This window comes from Canis lupus, chromosome 16 (genome assembly GCF_003254725.2).
Source record: "Canis lupus dingo isolate Sandy chromosome 16, ASM325472v2, whole genome shotgun sequence".
Classification (NCBI taxonomy): domain Eukaryota; kingdom Metazoa; phylum Chordata; class Mammalia; order Carnivora; family Canidae; genus Canis; species Canis lupus.
The window spans coordinates 35,473,971-35,497,178 of NC_064258.1; the positions used below are offsets into that span (position 1 = coordinate 35,473,971).

Genomic DNA, 23,208 nt, shown 5'->3' on the forward strand with positions numbered 1-23,208 from the left:
CAAGCTGGGCAGAAGCATAGAAATACAGACACAGCCGGCATTTATTTATCTGAGCACAACAAAGAGAAAGGTTTTGCTCCTGAGAGGGCTCAGAGAGGGCATTCATGGTAGATTAGGTTGGAAAGGCAGGTAGGGACCAGATGATCATGGGTCCTGAACACCAAGGAAGGGAGATTGTTGTATGTTCCATAAATCACACTAAGCAGAGATTTCACTTGTTGAAAGATGTGTTCCAGAAAGACTTGGAGCAACCCCTCAAAAAGAAGAACCTGTCTTACTGCTGTTGGAGAGAGCAAGGTCAGGGCACCTGCTGGAGAGCTGGCCCCTGCACGTTGTTGTTGTGATGTCTGTCATCAATTCCCTAAATACACAGTTAAGCCAGTGTATAAACACAGAGAGCAAGATAGAAAAACGGAGACCTTTTAGACAAAAAGCGAAGCAAGCATTCAAGGAGTATATGGTAGATATACCTTCTATATGGTAGAAACTGTGTCTCGATCTAAAGAATTCCACCATTGGTTTGGGGATGAAGAGGATATTGCTTGCAGAGCAGCACAGAGCATGTTGACCCAGGACCCAGGGGCAGGTGGCAGTTGCTTGCAGAGCAGCACAGAGCATGTTGACCCAGGGCTCAGGGGCAGGTGGCAGTCACAGATATCCCCTCTAGAGGACAGAAGACAGGAAGCAATGATGGTAATTGTGGCTGCATGAGGTAGGGGATCCAGGATGACAAGACTTCTAAGACTCCATGGCCAGCTTTGACACCGTAGATAATTTCTCAAGGAAGTGATGGAGCAAACTGGCATCACTGATCAACCATGCCCACATTAGCCTGAGGCTTGGCTTATGTTCAAGGTAAACAGAAACGTGAGAACCCAGTACTGCTATTTCACTTTGCCTTTATTTGGTTTATTAAGTCAGATGTGAAAAGCTAAAATCACAAAGCAAAAGGAACAGTCACACCTCAAGGGGAGAATTTTGTTGTTTTCCTGTATCTGAAGAGTGACCTTTAGCAGTAAGTATGGGCCCGAGTAATATGAGTACTTTTTCTTAAAAAAAAAAAAGAAAACATACTGATGTTTTTCTTATCACATGCATAAATAATATATGCTCATTGTGGAAAATACAGTTAAATAAAAATCATGGTATTTTCACCACCTTCAAATATTAGCACGTTGGTATATTTAATTCTTTATAAATATGTATATATAAACAAAATATAAAATATATGAAAACATAAATATATATATGCATACACATGAACACTATACAAATAGGATTCCAGGGGCTCCTGGGTAGCATAGTCAGCTGAGCCTCTGACTCTTGCTTTTGGCTCAGGTTATGATTTCAGGGTCATAGGATCGAGCCCTGCTTCAGGCTCTGGAGCTCTGCGCTGAGTGGGAAGTCAGCTCAGGACTCTCTCCCTCTTCTTGGCCCCTCCGCCCCCTTTCTCTAAATAAAAATAGGTAAGTCTTTTTAAAAATTTTAAAAATATAGGATTCCAGTGCACATTCTCTTTGGTAACCTGAAGCAGTATAAATTCAATGATGTTAAGAGTATGATCTTTCCTTGGCAAAACTAATGAAAACAAAATGTATTAAAAAAAAAAAAACCCTTTTCTGCAGAGATGATAATGACCATATGCTAATGTATACCAGTTATTGGGGGTGAGGGAGGCGAGTGGAAGTTATCACACTGTAAGGAGAGCCTGCGGAAAGCCATGCAGGTGTCTCCTGTGTCCACAGTTGCCTGCTGAAAACTACTCCTCTTGAGACCTGAGGAAGAAGGATGAGGTGATCAGAGTGGGCCCAGTGCCGGTCCTGCAGCAAGAGCCATCCACAGTGCGGGGAGGGTAAAGAACCTATGGTTGCTTTAAAATATGTAAAGTACAAATGAGTCACTTAGGAAAGAACACAGGAATTCATTCCCATATTTATTCCACCATCATCGATGAGTTTTCCGGTGAGTGACTTGTACTTTGAGTCCCTTCATTGGTTCAACAGATGGCAGGTGCTGTTCTGTGTGCTGGTGCCACTGCAACCGAGAGGAAAAATTTCCTACTCTCCTCGGATTTACCTTCTTGTCAGGGGAGGCAAAGAATAAATAAATATTTGGTATGTCAGATGGTCAAGAGCATAATGGAAAAAATTAAGTAGAGAAGGAGATTAGGGGTGCTGGTAGTGAGGGGTAAAGTTTTAAATACTGGAAGTCAGGAAGGGCCTCACTGAGAATGGAATTTGAGCAAAGCCCCAAAGGAGGGGAAGAAGTGAGCTATGAGACCACCTGGCAAGAGGTGTTGTGGTCAGAGGGAAGGGCAGGTGCAAAGGTTCTGAGGCAGGAACAAGCCTGGAGCATTCCAAGGGCAAAAAGGCAGGCTGGAACCAGAGAGAAAGAAAGAGAGGTGCAAGGAATGAAATCAAAGAGAGAATAGGAAGGCAGACTGGGCAGGGTCTTGTCAGCTACAGAGTGATTTGGGAAAGTTCCCAAAGATTTTGGACAGAGGAGTCCAGGATCTGGCCCAGCGTGGCCCTGGGAGCTGTGTGAGAACTGGGGTACACATAAGAAGCAGGGTTAGGAGTGGCAGTAGTGATCACAGACAGAAGCCACCAAGGAAGCTAAATCTCCAGGGATGAGGGCGGAGCCACAGAGTCCAGCCTTGCCAGCTCAGGGGAAATTCTCCTTCAGGTCCAGCCTTGGGGAATGAGGCTTGAACTCTTTACAGCCATGCACAAAGCAGGTGCTCAGTAAGTCTCGATAAATGGGGGACGTTAGGAGAACAAGTGGGACCCTGCTGACAGAGGCCACGGTCAGGACCATGTCAGGCAGATGCCAGAAGGAGCAGTTTGGTGTCCTCAGCCCAGGAAAGAAACCAGGAGTGGGGCAGAGAGCAGGCATAGGTGCCAGGCTCCCTGTGCGGGAGGGAAGCCCAGCAGCCGGCAAAGCCTGCATGTCGGTAAAGGGCAGAGCCTTTGTCTCCTCTGGCGTCTGAGCGTCCCTTCAGTTATCTGCCCAGTATGCATGCTTCGTTCTGTCATCTGTACCCCTGGGGACAGTCTCTTCCATACCCATTGTAGTTTACTTCTGTTTAATCCAGCTTCAGAGCTGTAAGGAGAGGCATGGTGTGATTAGTCAGTGGAGCTCTCAGTTTTTGCCTTACGTCAGCAAAGGTGCTTTGGCAATTGTTTCTCTATTGCTAAATACTGGCTTTCCCCTCCAATTCTTCCCCACTTTCCAAATCTCTATATAGTTATGTGTAACGATAAGCTCTGGGGTTTGCTGAAAAGCAAGCAGAAATGAGAAAGGAGAGGGAGCAAAGATCAGTGAGGGCATGTTGTGGTTGGAAAATGTGCAGCTGTGATTCCATTGGAAATTGACTTCAGATCCATTGTATGATCCAGGTCCCCTTTCTGTAAAATGGAAACATAATATGTGCTTGTAATATAATACAGAGGTCTCCTAGATACAGCAGCCCCTGCCTTGCTGTTAGGAAAGTCTGTTTTCCACGCTATTGGTTATTCATTTCTGAGGCCTCCTGGTGGGCCCACAGAGTTGTCCAAGAAAGAAGGATGGCCCCCTAAACACCTTCCCCACTTCAGGCAAGTCACATACTTACTGATGAAGCTCTAAATTTCACACAACTGATGGCCATTCTGTGATAGCTATTTTTACATGTTCTTAATCAGGTTTGTATTTGTTTGCTGGGGGCTCCATAACAAGATGCCATAGGCAGAGTGGCTTCTACAGCAGAAATTTATTTTCTCACAGTTCAGAAGGCTGGACATCCAAGATCAAGGTATTGACAGTGTTGGTTTCTTCTGAGGCCTCTCTCCTTGGCTTGTGGACAGCTGTCTGCTCCCTGCATCTTCACACCATTTTACATCTGTACACACATGCGTGTCCTGTGTCCAGACCTCTTCTTGTAGGGATTGCCAGTCATATTGGATGAGATCATAAAGATCTCATTTTAACTTGATTAAGTCTAAAGACCTTCCTCCAAATGCAATTACATTCTGAGGTACTGGAGGTTAGAACTTGCACTTATAAATTTGGGGGGGAGACACCATTCAACCCAATACAAAGCCTAATCATTCATTTGACAAGCATTTACTGAGCTAGTAAAGTGCTAGGCAGTTAGTTCAGCCAATCAGAGCACAGTCAAGGTCATATTGTCATGTTAAAGGGCCAGTTGGTTTAGATTCCCTGCATATCCCTGCTCAAGGAGAGACCAGAGCATGGAAGCATTGTTGAAACAGGCCCAAGCACATGCAGTGGGAGCACCAGATCATCTTCAGGACGAAAGACAGATAGGTTTCAGCTAGCAGAATGCTACTGGGTGCAGAGAGATAACCCCGGGCCTGTGGCATCCAGAGACAAAGATTTTCCTTTTCCAGCATGTGCCACTGGCCTCGGTCTCAGAATAGACTTGGGGAATATGGATTCAAAGTGAAGGGGCCATTCGCATATTTGGATGGTGTTAGCCATGACACGGTTCAGTCCTAGCAATGACTCAACCATGGCCATATGATTAGCAGCTGTTGATCAAGGGATGTGGGATGGTGAGTGAGGGGGCAGTGTCTGACAGTGGGTGGGCTAAATGAGGGAGCACCCCAGACACTCAGCAATGGATGAGTAGAGAGCTAAACCTAGAAGCAGAAGCAAGTGAACAGTGAAACAGCATTGGACACAGGCATGGGCTTTATTTTTGTATATCTTAAGCTTTTCATATTTATTATATGATTTTATCCTCCCAACAGACTTGTTGAGTGAATAGGGCAGGGACTATTAATCCTATAAGTTAAAATAGGCAGTGAGGCCCAGAGTGGTCAAATGACTGGCTAAGGCCACACACCTAATTAAACAAAGAGCTATTTCCTGATTCCTTTTCCTAAACTCCCCCCACCCCCCACCCCTTGCAGCTCTGAGACTAGCTGTGGAGTTTGTTAGCAATTATTTGTAAAGGAGCTCATCCCGTCCTTTTAGGCTTTTGGAGGGGGGTAATTTTTGCTGGGTCTGAACCTTGCTCAACTGCCCATCATATGTCAAGAGACATCCTACAGGAGTAACCAAAGGTGCCTCTTATCCTTGAACAGGACTTAAGCCTAGCTCCCCTTTCCCCTCTTAATGCCTAAACTGTAAAGACACTCTCTCCACTCTCATTCCCCTGGGTCACACCCGTGGCCTTCCATGGAGAGACTTAAACTCTCTCCTAGTAAAAGATACATTAACCTTTCCAATCTAACTGCAAAGTGTGGCCCTCCTTAAGACACCAGACCTGAGGCAGGTATCTATGACTTCTGCACCATAGCTCCCAATTACTCTCATAGAACCAACAGCCTTGGCTGGTAAGTGTCCTTTGATATTCCTGGGCTCCCTGTTAGGATGTGTGCTTCTCTCATGGGCAAGGGACAGCCTATCTTGGTCATTAGGTCACCCTCAGAGTAATCACAGAGCTCAGGAATACTTGCTGAAGGAATGGAGAGAGGAAAGAGAAGAGTTCATGAGAGTTTACAAGACCTTTACTCCTGCCTGTCCAAATTCATAGATTATCAGAAGAAACTGGAGGTTGGGGGTGGAACTGATCACTCTTTCCTGGAGCTGGTCCCTGGTGCCTCCATTGTGACTACAGTGCCCAAGGAAGCTGGGCCAAAAGGATGGGTGGTGATAGGCAAACAAGGACTTCAAAGGTCACTTACCTGCAAGAAAGTGATGGAGGGGGATGGGGACAAGAGGGATCATTTCTGTGACCTTGGAAGATAAGTGATGGGGACAAATGAGATGGAGTTCCTGTGGAAGTATGGTAATAGCTATTGATCATGATGCAGGCTAAGAGGGTTGGGTCAGACCTGCCATGGCTCATCTTGGCAGCCACTCACGGATGTGACCCATGCAGTTCAGAATTTGAGTTTTGAGTCTGAATCATTATAAAAAGGCTGGGTGAACCAAAGTGAAACATGCAGATGCAAATTCCAAGAAATAAAAAAATGTGATAACCTTTTTCTCAAGCCCCGAGGCAAATAGCATGCAAAGAAGATATTGATGTGTATGGTGATTGCTACCATGTCCTGACTCTGAAATAGAAGTTGGCCCAGCCCACCTCACACACGGCTATTACGTCCAACCAGCCATAAAATATGACAGTAAAACACTTTGCACACATAAAATGTGCCATGACCGATCCTTACTATTACTTCCCATCATTTAGGGTCTGAAAGTAAATGCCTGCCATTTGTAATAATTTTATGTGACTTTGATGACTAAAGGCTCTTACCAAACAGAAAAGGAGAAACTAGGGTATGTGTGGCAGCCACACATTGTCTTGTAGGTGAAACTGTCTCATTGTAATAAATTTGTTTGGGTTCCTCACATTGAGAAACAATGTTTGCATGTTTGAAAGGTTCTGAAGGTAGATAAAATGCTTTACTCACACCATTTTCCTTAGACTATCACACTGTGAGTAGTTAATATGTTTTCATCAAATGAATTAATGATTGCATATGGTTCAAGATAATTAAAACTATAAGCTTCCAGGTTGGTAGAGAGGGAGCCATCAAATATTGTCCCCATCCCTGGTGCATTTCTTTGTGATTGGAGCAGTTCCTTGGCATTGTTAGAGAACTAATCCAAATTATTTCAATACTGTGCATTTCTCTAAATGTTAGGGTGGTCAAGTTTGAATCTTTCCCTCTCGTACACTGTAAGTACTCTTTGTGGTCATGATTCAATTAGCCATTTTCTTGGAAAATGTCAGTACTAGTTTTATGGCCAGATCAGGGTCCTCTTCATGCCCCTCTCAACCAAAAAATAAAAAATAAAAATATCCGGGATCCCTGGCTGGATCTCTGGCTCAGTGGTTGAGTATCTGCCTTCAGTTCAGGATGTTCCCAGGGTCCTGGGATCGAGTCCCATATCGGGCTCCCTGCAGCGAGCCTGCTTCTTCCTCTGCCTGTGTCTCTACCTCTCTCTGTGTGTCTCTCATGAATGAGTGAATGAATGAATGAATGAATAAATAAATAAATAAATAAACAAAAATTTAAAAATCCCCACACTGCCCTGCATACTCTAGACATTAGATCCCTCATCTCTAAAGAGTAGGGGCTGCTCCAAATACCCCCTTTCAACTTAAGACTCTGTGATTATGTTAGGAAACCCTCAGTCTAATGCCAATAGAAGAGTTTTACTTGGAAGAAAAAAAAAAAACTGGATGCTGAAGTAGCTGCTGAGCAGCCTCAACATTTAATAACTGTGCTTGACAATGCATTTCACCTGGTGCTCCTTCTTGAATCATAGCCTCCAATATGCTGTGTTCCCCTGACAGCTGGGGCACCAGTTGGTGAGTTGAGGCAAGATACGTATTTTGCAACCACTCTGTCTCACCCACGCAGGAAACCATTCACCTTCTGCTGACCTAGCAACCAGATCATAAGCTCAACCGAGAAACCAGGGATGGTGAGGAAAAATAGAATGGAAAAGAACAAGATGGCTTCATGCAGGGCCATGGTCCACATTTATTCTCAGTCCCTAAGTGAGACCCCCACATGCTGTTGCCTAAGAAGAGAGAGCTAATATTTAGCAGTGGGGTGATTTGTTTTAATCCTTGAAATTGTTGCATGTTTCCAAAATTCAACTTGTAACAGCTTGACAGGATCAGAAGACAGTTCAACAAATGCTGTGCAGTCATGAACAAGGCTAGTATGGAGGAGGGAGCATAATGTGGAAACGCTGCATGCTCTTACCAGGATTATAGTCCAGAGCCAGTCATAGTTCTTCATTTTGAGTTTAAGATAAAAAAGAAGACAAGCTTGACACCATGAAATATTAACATCAAGCACCAGCCAACAGGTTCATAAAAATTAACTACTCCTTTTACTTTCTGCCTCCGCTGAGTGGCTTCTCATTTGGATTCCAACCAGATCTTGTCATTATCCGATCGATGTAGCCAGTGGCCATCATGGATACTTGGAAATGCCTCTGATGTGCATTCCAGCAGTTCCCATTCATCTCTTTCTCCTCCTAATTTCTGACAAAATACATGTTTGCTTCCATATAAGACTTAGAATTGTATGACAAGGGCATTGGGCTTGTGTCCATTTGGCTGGAATTTGGTGCTGTGGTAACATTTTAATGAGATCTGCTCATTGTAAGTCTTAATTTATAGGAGTAACCAAAACCTGCTACAATTGATGTAACATTTACTGGCATCATGGATTTTGGGAAATGCAGGTGTGAAGTGGGCTTTGAAGGGACACTCAAAGACTGCAGACCCTTGAAGTGTTTGGTTTATCGGAAAACAATGTGAAAAAAGGAATCGTTTTTTAAAAGAGCTATAATAGCAAGTAGAGAAGACAGGATGGTGTTGAGAGAAGGAGGGAGGGTGGAAGAGCTGCTAGGTTTTCCCTCTTTATTACTTCTTTGCTCATCAGCCCCGAACTAGTAGGCATCATTATGGCTTGGGTCCTTGGATATACTTCCATGTCCTCTCCTACATTGTAGGCTTATTCAAATGCCCTCAGTTGATTAAAGTCAACAGGAAGTTTGGGGTGTCAGGGTGCTATCACTTTAAAAGGTATGGTGACTGTCAGGTGTAACTTGTTTGAGATACATTCCAGCATCAGATGTTGTCTGCCGAAGGTTTTGCCAACTGGATGTACAAAAGCCATTAATTCATTTGATGAAAACATATTAACTACTCACATCTTCTCCCTTCCTGGTCTAGGAGCATTCATCTGGGATGCATGTAAGAAGCCCAGAGCAATAGGATCTGACATAATTTGCTGGCCTGGGCACCTAGAGTAAGTGCTGGCAATGGTGTGCCCATCAGATCTGAGTCTTCTTCCAGCCTGTTTGATTGGGTCTCTCCTCCAGTTCCAGTTTTACACTCCACTCCTCTTCCCATTGAACTTGAAGCCCTGTTCTGAACCCCAGAAGATTGGGATGGGGTCTGATGAGCCCAGGCCTCACCTGTCTGGCTCACCTTCTCAGCCCCTGAGACGACCCAGGTTCAGGCATTTGTCTCCAATTTGATGCTCTTTCTATTGCATCACAAACTTCTGAAGACCATAGGTTCATGGAAAGAAAGTTCCCTAGCCTAATCTATATTTAGAGAAAACAAATTTCATCCTATTTTAAATGCCTCAAGGACCACCTGTGTCAAATATTTGAGGTCCCTGGAAGAGAGTATAAATGCAGGTATGGGATGTATCATGGTGATTGTTTATAATTTGCTTAATCCTGCCCCCCTCCATTCATCAGATAATAACTGAGTCTTATGAATAAAAAACACTCAGAGATTTGGGAGAGGACATTGTTGGGTTTCAGACATGGCCTGTGAGCTATGGCAGTAGAGTGGTGTTGAGCAGGGATAAAGGACAATGCTTGAGGGGCACCTGGGTGGCTCAGTGGTTGAGCATCTGCCTTTGGCTCAGGTCATGATCCTGGAGTTCTGGAATCAAGTCCCGTATCAGGCTCCCCACAGGGAGCCTGCTTCTCCCTCTGCCTGTGTCTCTGCCTCTCTCTCTTTATTCTCAAGAATAAATAAATAAGGTCTAAAAAAAAAAAAAAAAGGACAATGCTTGGAAAGGCTGAGGATCTTTAAAAATAAAACACATGGTCATGCTGTCTCATTGCCCTTTTCATCCTTGCCCTGCCCTGGCATAGCTCCACAGAGTTAGTACAGAAGTCACAGGTTGGGGCACAGTCCCCCACAAGATGCCTCTCATGTCAGACCACAGTCACAAGCTCCGGGGTTTCCAGGCCACCCACACTTCTGACCAGCTGGCTGCAAATGCGGGGGCTTCTCACTACCACCACAGTTTCATTCACTTACGAAACTGTCAGGAAAGTGCTAGCCTTATAATTACAGTTTGATTGTACAAAGAAAGACCAAGCCAAATGAAGGGGTACATGTGACAAAGTCTGGAGGGGTCCCAAACATGAGTCTATCAGGATGATTCATCAGCTGGACACATCAACATATGATCAGCAATAGGGAAAGCTCAACTGAGCCTTTGTGTCCAGAATTTTTATGAGGATTTTATTATGTAGGTATGATTGATCCAGTCATTGGTCTTATGGTTGAAGTTATTCTCTAGGTTCTCCTCCACCCCCTTCCCCAATTCTCAAGTCACGTGGGTGGTCTTTCTGGCATGGCTGCATGCTATCCTGCAACTTTCTAGAAGCTCACTAGGAGTCACCTCATCAGCATAAGCTCCAATGTAGTCCCAGAGGCCCACCATGGGTAACAGACTTCCCTATCATAGGGAAGTTCCCTACCAGGAACCTAGGCAAAGACCAGACACATTCTTCATTGTCCTGCCTTCTTCCTCTCACTGAAAGTCCAAGAGCCTGGGAAGAAAACCCCTGGCTAAGTCAGCAGCTCTCATCCCTAATTATTTACAAGTGGGCTTCCTTTCATAAACCCTGAATTAAGAACAAAGGCAAAACCACATTTATTTTACAAATTTTCTTTCCCATAGGATTCTTTTTAGCTCAAATTACTCAGGGCATTTCAAATCTAATCATAACTCCACTGTATGGTATGTTTGCTATGAGCTGGTCCTGCACTTGGAGAGCCAGGGGCTGGAGGCAGACTGTCCCCAGATCCCATCTCAGACCCACCACTTCTTAGCAGTGGGACCTTGCAGGCCTGCTCTGGGCTGTGTGGTCCTGGGCAAAAATTTTTGCAGTCCCTCATCTGTATACAAAAATTTGAGTCATCCAGAATCCTGGTGTCATGTGAAAGAGCTACCCTGTTGACCAGTAGGCAGGACCTGCTTGGTGGGACACCCTCTTGATTCTGGGCCTTGTCTGGGGCTCTGGGACAACCCTTAGGCACAAGTATCTGAGCAACTTGCCCATCTGGTCTCCCCCAACAAGGGTGTTAAATTGAGAGGTGGGGAGAAATGAAGACTAAGGCCTCTGCTGATCCCACTGCCTCTCAAGTGAAGGAGGGTCTAAGGCCTAGAGTCTGACCATTTCTCCCAGGTTGTCAGTGTCTGAGGCTGTTGCTGGACATTGGGTGAGCTACTTAATCTGTCTGTGGCTCAGTTTCCTCATCTGGGGAAGATGAGAGTAATAATAGTGCCAATATTAATAATAATTAATAGTAATCTCTTAGGGTAAGGAGAAGGACAAAATGATTGACTATATGTAAAGTTCCTGAGAGTAGAGCCTGGCACAAATAAATTCACCTCAGATGCTAACTCAGTTTTTATTGTTGCTTTTACCTTTTAAGTAATCTATACAATTCTATAAAATACTTATTTTTATTCACATTTTACTGATGAGGAAATTGAGATCTTTAGCAAATTAAGATAATTTGTCCAAGGCCACACAAATATTTGTAAAGTGTTTGAGCTAGAATCTGAATCCAGGTTAGGCTGACTCTGGGGCCTGCCCATTGTACTGTATGCTCCATTGTCTTCTATTTACTCAAAAGTTGAATTTATGATATCCTTTAAAAATCAAAGGTAATTCATAAAGCTGCACTTTCATGGTCTGTTATCAGTACAGGGCATTCTTTCTGGAATGCAGGCTGCAGGTAGATACAAACCCTGGCTGCTAGAAGCAGATGCTGAGCAGCAGAGTGCAGCCTGTAATGCCAGGTCATTAGGAAGCATGTAAACTACAATTACTTCTCAACGCAGCACCCAGTGCCCCAACCTGCCTTCCTTCAGGAACCACCTGAACTTTATTCAGCCCTTCTTCATAGGCTCCGCCAAGCACTGGAAGCTCCTCTCTATTCTCCAAATCCCCAGGAATGTTCAAACATCCCTATTCTTCCGCTTTGGCTTTGAGAGGGAGATTTTCAAAAAGGAGCCTCTAGCCATGCTGCAGCTTGGGGAGGAATCAGTGGCATGCTGATGGGCAGAGTTGAAAAAGAAATAGATAATTCCAGAAGCAGCCCGAAGGCAGCTTCAGGAGGAGAAAAGGCATTTTAAGTTACATATAGAAAAAAAAAAATGGTTGGAAGTTACAGGAATCCACCAAAGTGAGATGAGTCATATATAGGCGGAATGAACCATTTGGGTTAGGGCCTGGTGCAAAGTTAAGAATATCTGCACCAGGTATAGATTCTGACATCACGTTTGGAGATCTGGATCGGAAAGATTGGAGAGAAAGGAAGGGAAAGGAAGTCAGACCCACTGTATGGAGAAGCAAGTTTCCCAACCAGGGAGCCTCCTTGCTGGAATTATCCCGGGTGCACTGATGTCAAGGGCATTGCCAATAAGTTCAAAAATTTAGTGGTAGCACCTCACTATGATTCTGACATGTGTGGCCAGGGATAGTCGTTGACATTTGTGACTCTGTGGGGGTTTTCGCAGAGCAAAATAGTTTCAAACGGTTCTACAAGACTGAATGATTCCCCTTTGGAAAATTGAATGTGATAACAGCCCACGAAAATCCACCTATTCAAGCCTTCAGATGATTGGGCTCAGATTAGTCGAGATTTTCACCATGTTAGGATAAGTATAATTTAGCATTTTTATTTTTGATTCAGAGGTGGTCAGAGAGACCTTTTCAGAGAGGCAGGAAATGAGGCCGGTGAGAGCAACTGTGAATGGAAATGTCAGGATGCTGGGAGCCAGTGCAGGGGAAACAGCGCTGAGCCAAGAGCAGCAGCAGGTAATTTCAAAAGGTGAAGGTCAGCTAATTTCCCTCGGTGGGGATGGGAGAGCGCTTTTCAGCAGACCAGAGGCTCTGCAGCTCACACTTCCGGAGGCTCAGCCAAGGTCACACTGGCCAACTGGAGGCAAGATGGAGAGTGGTCTCGAAATGTCCTCACTGCTGAGTAGCTGGATCCATGCATGCAATCAAGCCGTGAGTTCTGGATGTTTTCCACCACTCTCTGTATTCAAGATTAGGGGGCTAGCTATAAGTGACATTTGTCTACAAGGTCCTTTGTCCTTTGGTTTTTAGCCTCTATCCTGGACACTGGGCTCTCCCTTCACAAGGGCCTCTATTCACGGAGTTGATTTAATTAATAGATCTATTAATTTATACTAAAGTTTTGTTCGTTTAAAACATTAAAAGATACATTCCATCCCCAATGTCTCTTTGTCCTTGTTAATAATAATGAGGTAGAGAAGATAATGCTTCTATCAGGAGGGGATTTGAGGGAGCCTTCTCTCTCCCTTGAACCTTCTTTTGGTTCCAGGGCTAACTGATTTTGAAGGCAGGAAGCTCAAATTCTAGTCCCTTGCCACCAGGATGCTGTGTGACCTCAGGCAAGTCACTTCACCTCTCAGTCTTGTTTTTCATCATCTAAAATTAGGGCAATGGGACGCTCTCTAAAAATCCCTTTAGAAGTCTTCCAAATGCTACCTGTGAGTTATCTGTGGGTGTATAGCCAAGTATGTTAGCCTAGCTTTGGTCCAGTCTCACAGAACAGCCCAAGAGGTGAGCAGTTACTATGCCAGTGGGTTGAAAGGGGATTGAGGGCAGGGCTGCTGAAAGGGGCAGAGGAAGCTGATGAGAAAGGATACAGAGACCTGCTCCCCCTGCCCTTTCTGGCCTGGATTTTCCGGGAAATGCGATTGGAAGCAAGGGTTGTTGTTGACATCGTGGACATTAATGTCAGCAAACCTTTTGCCTTCTCTCATCGTGCACCCTGAGAGGCAGCTCTTCTCAACATGGGCCCAGCTGCCAGCCTATGATACATTTGGAAGCTAGAGAGAAAAGATGAAAATAAATAGCATTTTAAAAATATCCTCTAAAACAAAGCCCATTCCTCATCCCAGCACTCTGTAAATAATGCTTTGCTGCCCTAGTGACTAAAGATTTCAAACTAGGGATCATCCTGCTCCAGAAGTACTTTTCCTGGTTCCTATTAGGATTTGCACAACAGTCTGTGATGAAAAGTCTTGACAGCTGCTGTTTACATTGTAGGTGGGAAGAGGTGAACCAAAATGGAATTGTCTGTGTTTCTTCTGTCCTGCCATCAGATAGCATTTACCTTCGGCTGAACTTGCCAGCTCAAGGAGCTCCACTTTACCAAAAAACTAGCTTGGGGTGACGCCTGGGTGGTTCAGTGGTTGAGCATCTGCCTTTGGCTCAGGTTGTGATCTGGGGGTCCTGGGATCGAGTTCCTCATCGCGTTCCCCACAGGGAGCCTGCTTCTCCCTCTGCCTAGGTCTCTACCTCTCTGTCCGTATCTCTCATGAATAAATAAATAAAATCTTTAAACAAACGAACAAACAAGCCCTGAATGAAAGCCTATGTGGAACTTTGAGCTAAGGAGGAAGGGAAGGCAGAGGTCAAGTTTCTTGGCACCTAAAACACCATCTTTGGTCCTTCTCTGGGTTCAAAGCACTGGCTTTTGCCTGGGAATTCCTCACAACTTGAACTGACAGCAGTGACTTCTACTACTGATCATACAAGGCAGGTCCAGCACCTGGTGCTGGGCTCCCCACCTGGCCAAGGGCCCGCATCCACATCAGTCACTGGAGGCCTCTCCGGGATGTAATGAGACCCAGGCTGGATCTGAGAGGAGGGTGTCTAAGCTCAGGCCAGGGGAGTGGCTTTACTCCTCGGTGTTCAGTGTTGCCCGCGTGACTTGCCATCTCATTTCTCTTGGTTCTTGCTGCTAAAGGCCCCTCAGTGTGTGGTCCTAGAAAGACCTCCCTGTTCTGCATACACAACCAATGAGCTGTGCGGCGTCTTCAAGACCCAAAATAGAAAGGCCGCAGGCATGCTGCACCCTGACAGGCCATTTCGTGCTTGAGAAGAGCCTGCTCACTCTGGGGCTGTGGGGTGGGCTTCTCCGAGAAGACCTAACACCTGTCGGGGGTGGGTCTCCAGGACAGCAGTGCTGACCCTCAGTGCAGAGGGCATACAGCTCTAAGTTATCACTCTAATAGTTCCAATAATCATTTCCACTCTAGCAATCACAGCATTATTGCTGAGCCCTGGTTTCCACCCCTCCACCCCACACCACCCAATATGAAAAAAAAATGCATTGCTTTCTAAGATTAAACAAGCTAAATACACTGATTTTAGGATTTCTGAGGGTAAGAGGGGTGCTTGGATATTAACATCAGACCAAGCTATTAGGAAGAAAGAAGGGAAAAAGCTTTAAACAAACAAACAAAAGCCTTTTTCCTGTTCTGCTAATCCACCTTGAGATTTGATGACTCATGTTGTGTTGCCTTGGTAACCATGACATAAGGAGAGAGAGAGAGAGAGAGAGAGGGAGAGAGAGAGAGAGAGACTGTGTGTGTGTGTGTGTGTGTGTGTGTGTGTGTGTGTGTGTTGGTGGGGAATCCTTTAGCACCTCCATCCTGTGCCACATCCTGTGAGTGCTGAGAGCAGACCCTGCCTGTGTGGCTATAGCCCATTTGCACCTGGAATCATTTTGCTGTCACATGGTCTGAGCGTGGGCTGCTTGTCATTGATCATTTTCTCTGGGTGAGCAGTTCTGATGGATAGGGTATGTGTCAGTTGGCCCAAGGGCATCTAGAACATGATTAGAGGCTCCAGGAGCCTTTCCCTGTCCCCCTCCCCAGCTATCCTGATGGGAACTGTGGTTCCTCCCTTCAGAGGAGGCTGCTGTAGCCCTGAGGTGCTTTTGGTTCTTGGAAAGTCTGGCCTGTCCTCCCAGTCGGTGACTGTGGCCCTGGGTAATGACAGCCAGGTGGGCACATTTGATCAAGAATAGCAGAGGCTGCCTGTCTCAGCACAGCACTACCTGCTGGGGAAGGATGGGCAGATTGATGTGTGGGCTCCTAGCCTGTCTTCTCTGTCTCTAAATCCAAAGAGAAACTCCTCTGATCTCAGGTTTGCTCTGGAATGCCAGCTGCAGAGAAACAGCTACAACATGGCTTAAGGTAGACCCTCTCTCTAAAGCAGAATTTACAGTAATGGCTAAACATTCCGGTGAAATTGGAGTACAGCAAATCCTTTCACACACAAATGCCTCAGCCAATCTATCCTATACTCTGGGAAGACCTCTGGATTCAGCAAATCCTCTGCAATTAATGAACCTATGCAGTGACCATTTTATGTGGTTCTAGTCCAGTAACTGTTCCCGATATCATACAAAGCTTTGTACAACGAGATTTGTGAAAGGATGACTCGCATCCAAGAATAAGTGGTGTTATTAAAAGGCAGCATGGAGTAGTCAAAAAACTGCCTACTTACAAGGAGTGTGAGCTTGAGCAAGTCTCTACCTCAATGAGCTTCAGTTTATTTATTTTTAACAGTAAAGACAGTTATACCTTTCAGGGTCACAGTGAGAGTTCGGGGTGTGGGAAAGTGCTTTGTGATCTGAGATGTGACATTCCAGCAGAGGTTAATACCATTGTTATAGACTGGATTTGAATCCAGCACAAGTACATCAGAACAAGAGCCTTGGCGTTGTTTTGTCATGAGACTGGCGATGTTTTCCATTGACACTATCAAAACAAGTTTGGAATTTTGTTAGAATCCCATGTTTTATACTTCAGGTATGCAATTTCTAGTCCCTTGGTGTCATGCAAACAGGAGAATGAAGTTGTAAGGGGCAAAGGAGATGGAATAATGACACCTCTTGCAAGCTGTTACTAATCAGGCAGTATAGTGTAAAGGTTAAGTGCAGAGGCTTGCAAGTCAGACACACCTGTGTTCCTGTTGGCTTCCCTACTTCCTAGTCTGACATTAGGTAAGTCCCTTTTTAGTTCTCAGTTTTGTCTTCATAAAATGACTTTTGTAAATGAGCCATAATAATGACTCATTGGTTTCTTGTGACATTGAAGTAAGCCAACTCACATAAACACTTAACCCACTAATGGTACACAGTAAGTGCTCAAAAGTGTTAGTTATGAATAGTTTCTATAATCTGTTTATATTGCCTAATCACCTAATGTTCCTTTCAAATATGGAACTTAAAATCCACTCCATTCTGATTACATTTTGCTGTGGGTTCAAAGTATTAGAACACACACACCCACACCCACAATAGAATTTCTGACTTTGAAGTTATAGTATTTAATTTACATGTAATAATACAGTCGACCCCTGAACAATGTGGGAATTAGGGGTGCTGACTGACCCCAAACACAGTAAAAAATCTGTGTATAACTTTTGTTTCCTCAAAAACTTAACTATTAATAGCCTGGTGTTGACTGGAAGCCTTACAGAGAACATAAATAGTTGATTAACACATATTTTATTTGTTATATTATTATATACTGTCTTCTTAAAATATAGTAAGTTAGAGAAAAAATGTTATTAGGAAAACCATAAGGAAGAGAAATACATTTATAGTACTGTACCCATAAAAAAAAATCCGATATGTCATTTGCAAATATCTTCTCCCATTACTCAGCTATTAGAAATGACAAATACCCACCATTTGCTTTAACGTGGATGGAACTGGAGGGTATTATGCTGAGTGAAGTAAGTCAGTCGGAGAAGGACAAACATTATATGTTCTCATTCATTTGGGGAATATAAATAATAGTGAAAGGGAATATAAGGGAAGGGAGAAGAAATGTGTGGGAAATATCAGAAAGGGAGAAAGAACGTAAAGACTGCTAACTCTGGGAAACGAACTACGGGTGGTAGAAGGGGAGGAGGGCGGGTGGTGGGAGTGAATGGGTGACGGGCACTGGGTGTTATTCTGTATGTTAGTAAATTGAACACCAATAAAAAAAAATAAAAAAAAATAAAAAATAAATCCATGTATAAGTGGGCCTGTGCAGTTCAAACCGTGTTGTTTGAGGGTTGACTCTAATGTGTTAGGCATCTAGCATAGTGCCTAGCGCACATTGAGTGTTCTAGAACCTGTTGAAGGTTTGATGAAGACATGTTGTAAAACGTCTGTAATGTCAATGTGATGATTAATTTTATATGTCAACTTGACTGGACCATGGGGTGCCCAGATATTTGGTCAAATATTATTCTGGATGTTTCTGTGGAGTTTTTGGATGGAGTTCATATTTAAATAGGAAGATTATGTAGGGCAGCCCCAGTGGCCCAGCAGTTTAGTACCGCCTTCAGCCCAGGGTATGATCCTGGAGACCTGGGATCAAGTACCACATCGGGCTTCCTGCATGGAACCTGCTTCTCCCTCTGCCTGTGTCTCTGCCTCTCTCTCTTTCTCTCTTATGAATAAATAAATAAAAATCTTTAAAAAATAAAATAAAATAAATTATGTAAAGCAGATTGCCCTTCCTAATGTCAGTGGACCTCTTCCAATCAGTTGAAGGCCTGAGTAGTACAAAAAAGTTATCCTTCCCATAAGTAAGAGGGAATCTCTCCCTGCCTGACTGCCCTTGAACTGGGACATTGGCTTTTTTTCCTGCTTTGGGGCTTGAACTGAAATATTGGCACTTCTTGGGTCTTGAACCTGATGGCCTTTACATGGGAACCCACCATCACCAGCTCTTCTGGTTCTTAGACCTTCAGATTGAGACCAGAACTAAACCATCTGCTTTCCTGGGTTACCAACCTGCCAATTCATCCTGCAGATCTTGAGACTTGCCCACCTCCATAATTATGAGAGCCAATTCCTTTTAATAAATCTCTCTCTCTCTCCATATATATATATGTATATATATATCATATATATATAACATACATATATATACACACAAACACAAGTATTTTACATAAATACACATACATATAAATATATAAATCCTATTATGTGTATCATATAAACATGCATAAACCCTCTCTTTCTCCCTCTATATATATCCTATTGATTCTGTTTCTCTGGTGAACACTGGCTAATATAACAAGACCCAGGAATTTGGATTGACTTTGGTGAGCACTGTGGAGCAGCCATTGATGATTACTGAGTAGTGCAGTTCCTAATAATATCTGGGCTTTAGGAAGACAATTCTAGAATAGTATGAAGAATAGATTGAGTAGAAGAAAGGTTATATCTAGAATGCCAGAAATAGAACTGTGGCAGCAAGAATAGGGAATGGGATCCATTGAGAAACGTGACCAATGTAAGACCTACAGGAAGGACTTTGAACAGATTGGACCGGGGCCAGAAGAGAGGAAGGAGTGAAGATGAATGTGATGTTTCTAGATCAGGAACTGTGGAAAGATGATGCTAGTGTGGAAGTGGGGAGTCAGGGAGGGAGTGCTGGGGGCAAGAGGGCCACATGTTCATTGAACTGTTGAGTTGGGGTGGGATTGGTAGAGGTGTATTAATGTGGAAGTACTTATGAAGATCAGAAGAGAGGGCAAGCCTGAAGTCAGGTAAAGGGGGCCTCTGCCTCAGGATAATTGCCAAAGCCATTGGACTCTCTGCCCACCTCCAGGATGGGCGGGAGAAGGCACTCCAGGGAAAGAGTGGTCAGAGAGGCACAAGAAAGGAGAGGGTAGAGCATCACAGAGATCAAAAGCTGTGAGCATTTAGACAAGAATGAACAAGGTCAAGCAGTCCCTTCCTATGAGTCAGGGAGGAGGAAAGAACTGAGGCTGCTGGATTTGTAATGAGGAGGCCCCCAGGGACCCTGAGATAAACTCTTTAAAAAAAAAAAAAAAAAAAGCAAGCATGGGAAGGGGCCTGGGTGGTCCAGACATTCATCACTTATCCAGATACAACTAACCATACAATGGCTGTAGGCACCAGCAGTTCAGAGCAGGCCCGAGGCTTGCCAAGGACAATGCCATCCCTTCCGGAAGCCACATGTACGGGTGACCATGTAATGAAATGAGCAGAAGTCAGGAAACATGGTCTTAACAAGCTGTGTGACTGGGGCAGTTTTCATCTTTATGTTCAGGTTCTTGTCTCTAAAATAAAATGGCTGATCCAGGTGATCTCTAAAGTAGTAGATAATAGAACACAACTATTTTACACTTAATTTACTCTCTGTTGTAGGAATCAAATTCAATTGATTAAAAAAGAAAGACATTGAAAACAAGACTCCACCATGTCCCTTAACAGATTTTCCTCTCCAGTTTCCTACCCCAGCTTAAGTCAACATCTGGTCTTGGCTCAGTCACCATGCTGCTCTGTTTCAAAATCCTTAAGACAGAGGAGGGAAAGGGGAGAGGAATGACCAAGTGCCTCTTTCTTCTCCTAGTGATTTCCTTTGGAGGAAAGGCTGTGTGGTACATGAGAGGAGGGGAAGATAATTTTTATTTGAGCCTCACCTCACTATAATTCTTCAGGTCATCTGGAGGAGGTATTATTTTCCATATTTCATAGATGATAAAACTGAGGCCAGAGAGGTTTAGTGATCTCTCTAAACTCACACAATTAATTAAACATTTACTGAGCACCTTCTAAGCTCTACTTCCAGGGAAACAAAGATGAATATGGCATTAACTAGCTGTGTGATTTAAAGCAAATGGCTTCACCAATCTGGCTTCAGTTTTATCCTCTTAAAAAAAGAGGGTGATTCTGCTCTGTAATTCACTGGGTTCTTTCATTCTATACCTGTTCAGATTCTGTGCCTATGTCTCTTCATGCTTCTGCTCTATCATTCAAAAATTCTGGAGCCTTTTCCTGGGCTCTGAATAGGTCTAGGATATGTGAGCTTCTAGATGCAGAGGTCTTGGGCAAAGGATGAGGCACCAGTTTTCTCGGGCAGGTGTAGTTAGACAGGTGGCTGTGAAAATGATTAGCCTCTGTGTTTCTGAGATCATGGGGAGGAGGAGGCATAGGAGAGGATATTAGGATTCCCACCAGATTGTTTACTGGGGTAAGTATTTTAAAGCTAGTACCCCCTTTTTCTACCTAGGGTGCTTACTGTATGGAACATTCTTTAGCATATTTTCAGTCTTACATCTCCCACAAGGGACAGCAGATCATTGTTCAGTCAGTTTCCCCAATCTATCCTTGCTATTTTAATCCTTGTGGTTGTGAATAATCAGTAGCAGAGGACAAATCAGATTAAAATGATAAAATGAGGGGATCCCTGGGTGGCTCAGAGGTTTGGCGCCTGCCTTTGGCCCAGGGTGTGATCCTGGAGTCCCGGAATCGAGTCCCACATTGGGCTCCCTGCATGGGGCCTGCTTCTTCCTCTGCCTGTGTCTCTGCCTCTCTCTCTATCTGTGTCTCTCATGAATAAATAAATAAAATATTTTTTAAAAAAGATAAAATGATCAGTGTCAATGTATATGCACCCATTTGTATGCAAGTTCATGAACTTGATTGGCTGTGAATCCATTAGAGAATTCTGCGTGACTGCTTTGCCAGGGTAGTAGAGGCTTGGAGCATGAACTGTAGAACCAGATTGTAGGGCTTCCAGTCTGGCTCTCACATTCTCTCGGTATGCATCGTGGTGATGGCTTAGCCTCTTTGTGTCCTAGTTTCCTAGCTGTAGAATGGAGAGAATAACAGTACCTGCCTCACAGGCTTATTTTGAGAACAAAATGTTATAATTCATGTAAAGTGCTTAGAGCAGTGCTGGCACACAGTAAAAACTTAAAAATATGAACTACTAATCAGTTCTTATTATTTATAGGCAATTAGCTCAGTCTCACACAATGTCTCCACATTGGCTCTTTGAGGGTCCATAATTCAGCCTTCCTTAGAGTAACCTGAGAGACTGACACCAATTTCCTTAGACATTTCAGGGACCACCAGGCAACGTTATTATCTCTTTTTATTAATGAAAAACTTGAAGTGAAAAATTAAGGATCAGTTTGTTCCAAGTTCCCTTGTACCTCTATAACTCAGATGGTAGTAGAATCCAGAAATTTCATTGACCTTGCTCATCTTATTGTCAAACCACATTGGCTATAGGGTGCACGGGGAGTTTCTCAGCACAGTCAGAGGGATCCTGTTCTACCCCTTAAAACACAGCTGGTCTTTTCAGTGAAAGGGCCGTACTGGGAGACTCCAGTGCTCTCCCTAAAAGTCTCCTTATACTTGAAGCCCTCACAACACTCGCCTGTGTCCAGGTGCTCCCTTGCCTTCAGTCCTCAAGTTCACAGTCAGCTGGGCCAAAGTTGATTCTTAGGAGGCCTGGGACAGAGGATGAGACCATGTTTCTTCCTCTCTCTGGCCATGCTAGGCCCTGCAAAATTGCTACTGCCCTTGCAAGCTGTGGGGAGGGAGGTTCTTAGAAACTGTATTATTTTTTTCTTCATTCAAAAAAATATTCTTGGGATGCCTGGGTGGCTCAGTTGGTTAAGCGCCTGCTCTTGATTTTGGCTCAGGGTTCTGGGTCCTGAGATCAAGCACCCTGTGGGGCTCTGCACTCAGGGGTGAGTCTGCTTGAGGATTCTCTCTTCCTCTCCCTCTGCCCCTTCCCCCACTCCCATGTGCTTGCTTTCTCTCTTTCTCTCTCTCAAATAAATATAAAAATCTTAAAAAATATATTCTTTATAAAAATTAAGTTTAGATTATTTAGATAAACAAAAAGAAACAAAAATTCACCTATAACCCTAAAAATTTATTACTCATAAATACCTATCAGGTTCAAAAAGACTATCAAAAGTGAATAATCTAAAAATTCAGCATTGTGAAGAGTCATCATTGGGCCTAGAGGTGACTAAAGAATCAAAGATTTTAATCATAATCATTTACATTCACCTATCTTTTTTCCCCCCCTAAACTCCCAACAAAAGGAATTTGAATTGGAAAATATGTAGGAGGACTTGCTGGCTATTTTCGATACAGAAAACACTACAATTAAAATGTATTGTATAAAGGATAGAAGGGTAAATTCCACAAGGGAAAGAGCTAGGGGTTGGTCGTGACTATGTCACACAGGAAACCCTGATCACTGTGACTGCATCACACAGGAAGCTGTGATGCCAGAGAACAGAACCCAATTAATTGGAGATCAGGTTAAAGCCACATCCCTGTCTGGAAGTTGTTAGACTCACACATGAGCCAACATGGGGGAAATAGTATGTTTGGATTGTGGCAAAGCCTTTGTTAAACTTTCCTCATGTCAAATTAGGTGGATTAGTTCATTAAATGATCATAAATCAAAGGCTCTAATTCATGGATAGAGGCAAATGTGCAGGAGATCTCTGCAGGTACTTTGCTATACTTGCAGGTTAGCCCAGTCTTTGTTTAACACATTCACCCATGATTTAATTGAAAAAAAATGGAAGGTCAGATCTGCACATGCCATAAAGCCAGTGAAGGACACCGCATAGACTGAATGGCAAAATCAGGATCCAGAAATATCTTAATCTGAATGGAAGTTCTAATTCAATAAGAAGGAATTTAGAAGGAATAAATGTTGAGCTCTGCACTCTAATCCAAATCTCCACGATTTTAGCAGAGTTGCAGGAGATGTAACTGGGTACGGC

The 23,208-nt window shown here is 43.8% G+C and overlaps 1 long non-coding RNA gene across 1 annotated transcript in view; it reads right to left on the reverse strand.

Annotated features, from left to right (window-relative positions):
- Positions 1-1,920: 1,920 nt before the first annotated feature.
- LOC112640467 (uncharacterized) overlaps positions 1,921-23,208 on the reverse strand; it is a 26,960-nt gene continuing 5,672 nt past the window's right edge. The window contains exons 3-4 of the long non-coding RNA XR_003124051.3: positions 13,582-13,664; positions 1,921-3,102 (exon numbers count right to left, since the gene is read on the reverse strand). This is a non-coding gene — a long non-coding RNA (uncharacterized LOC112640467). The remainder of the gene's footprint in view (positions 3,103-13,581; positions 13,665-23,208) is intronic.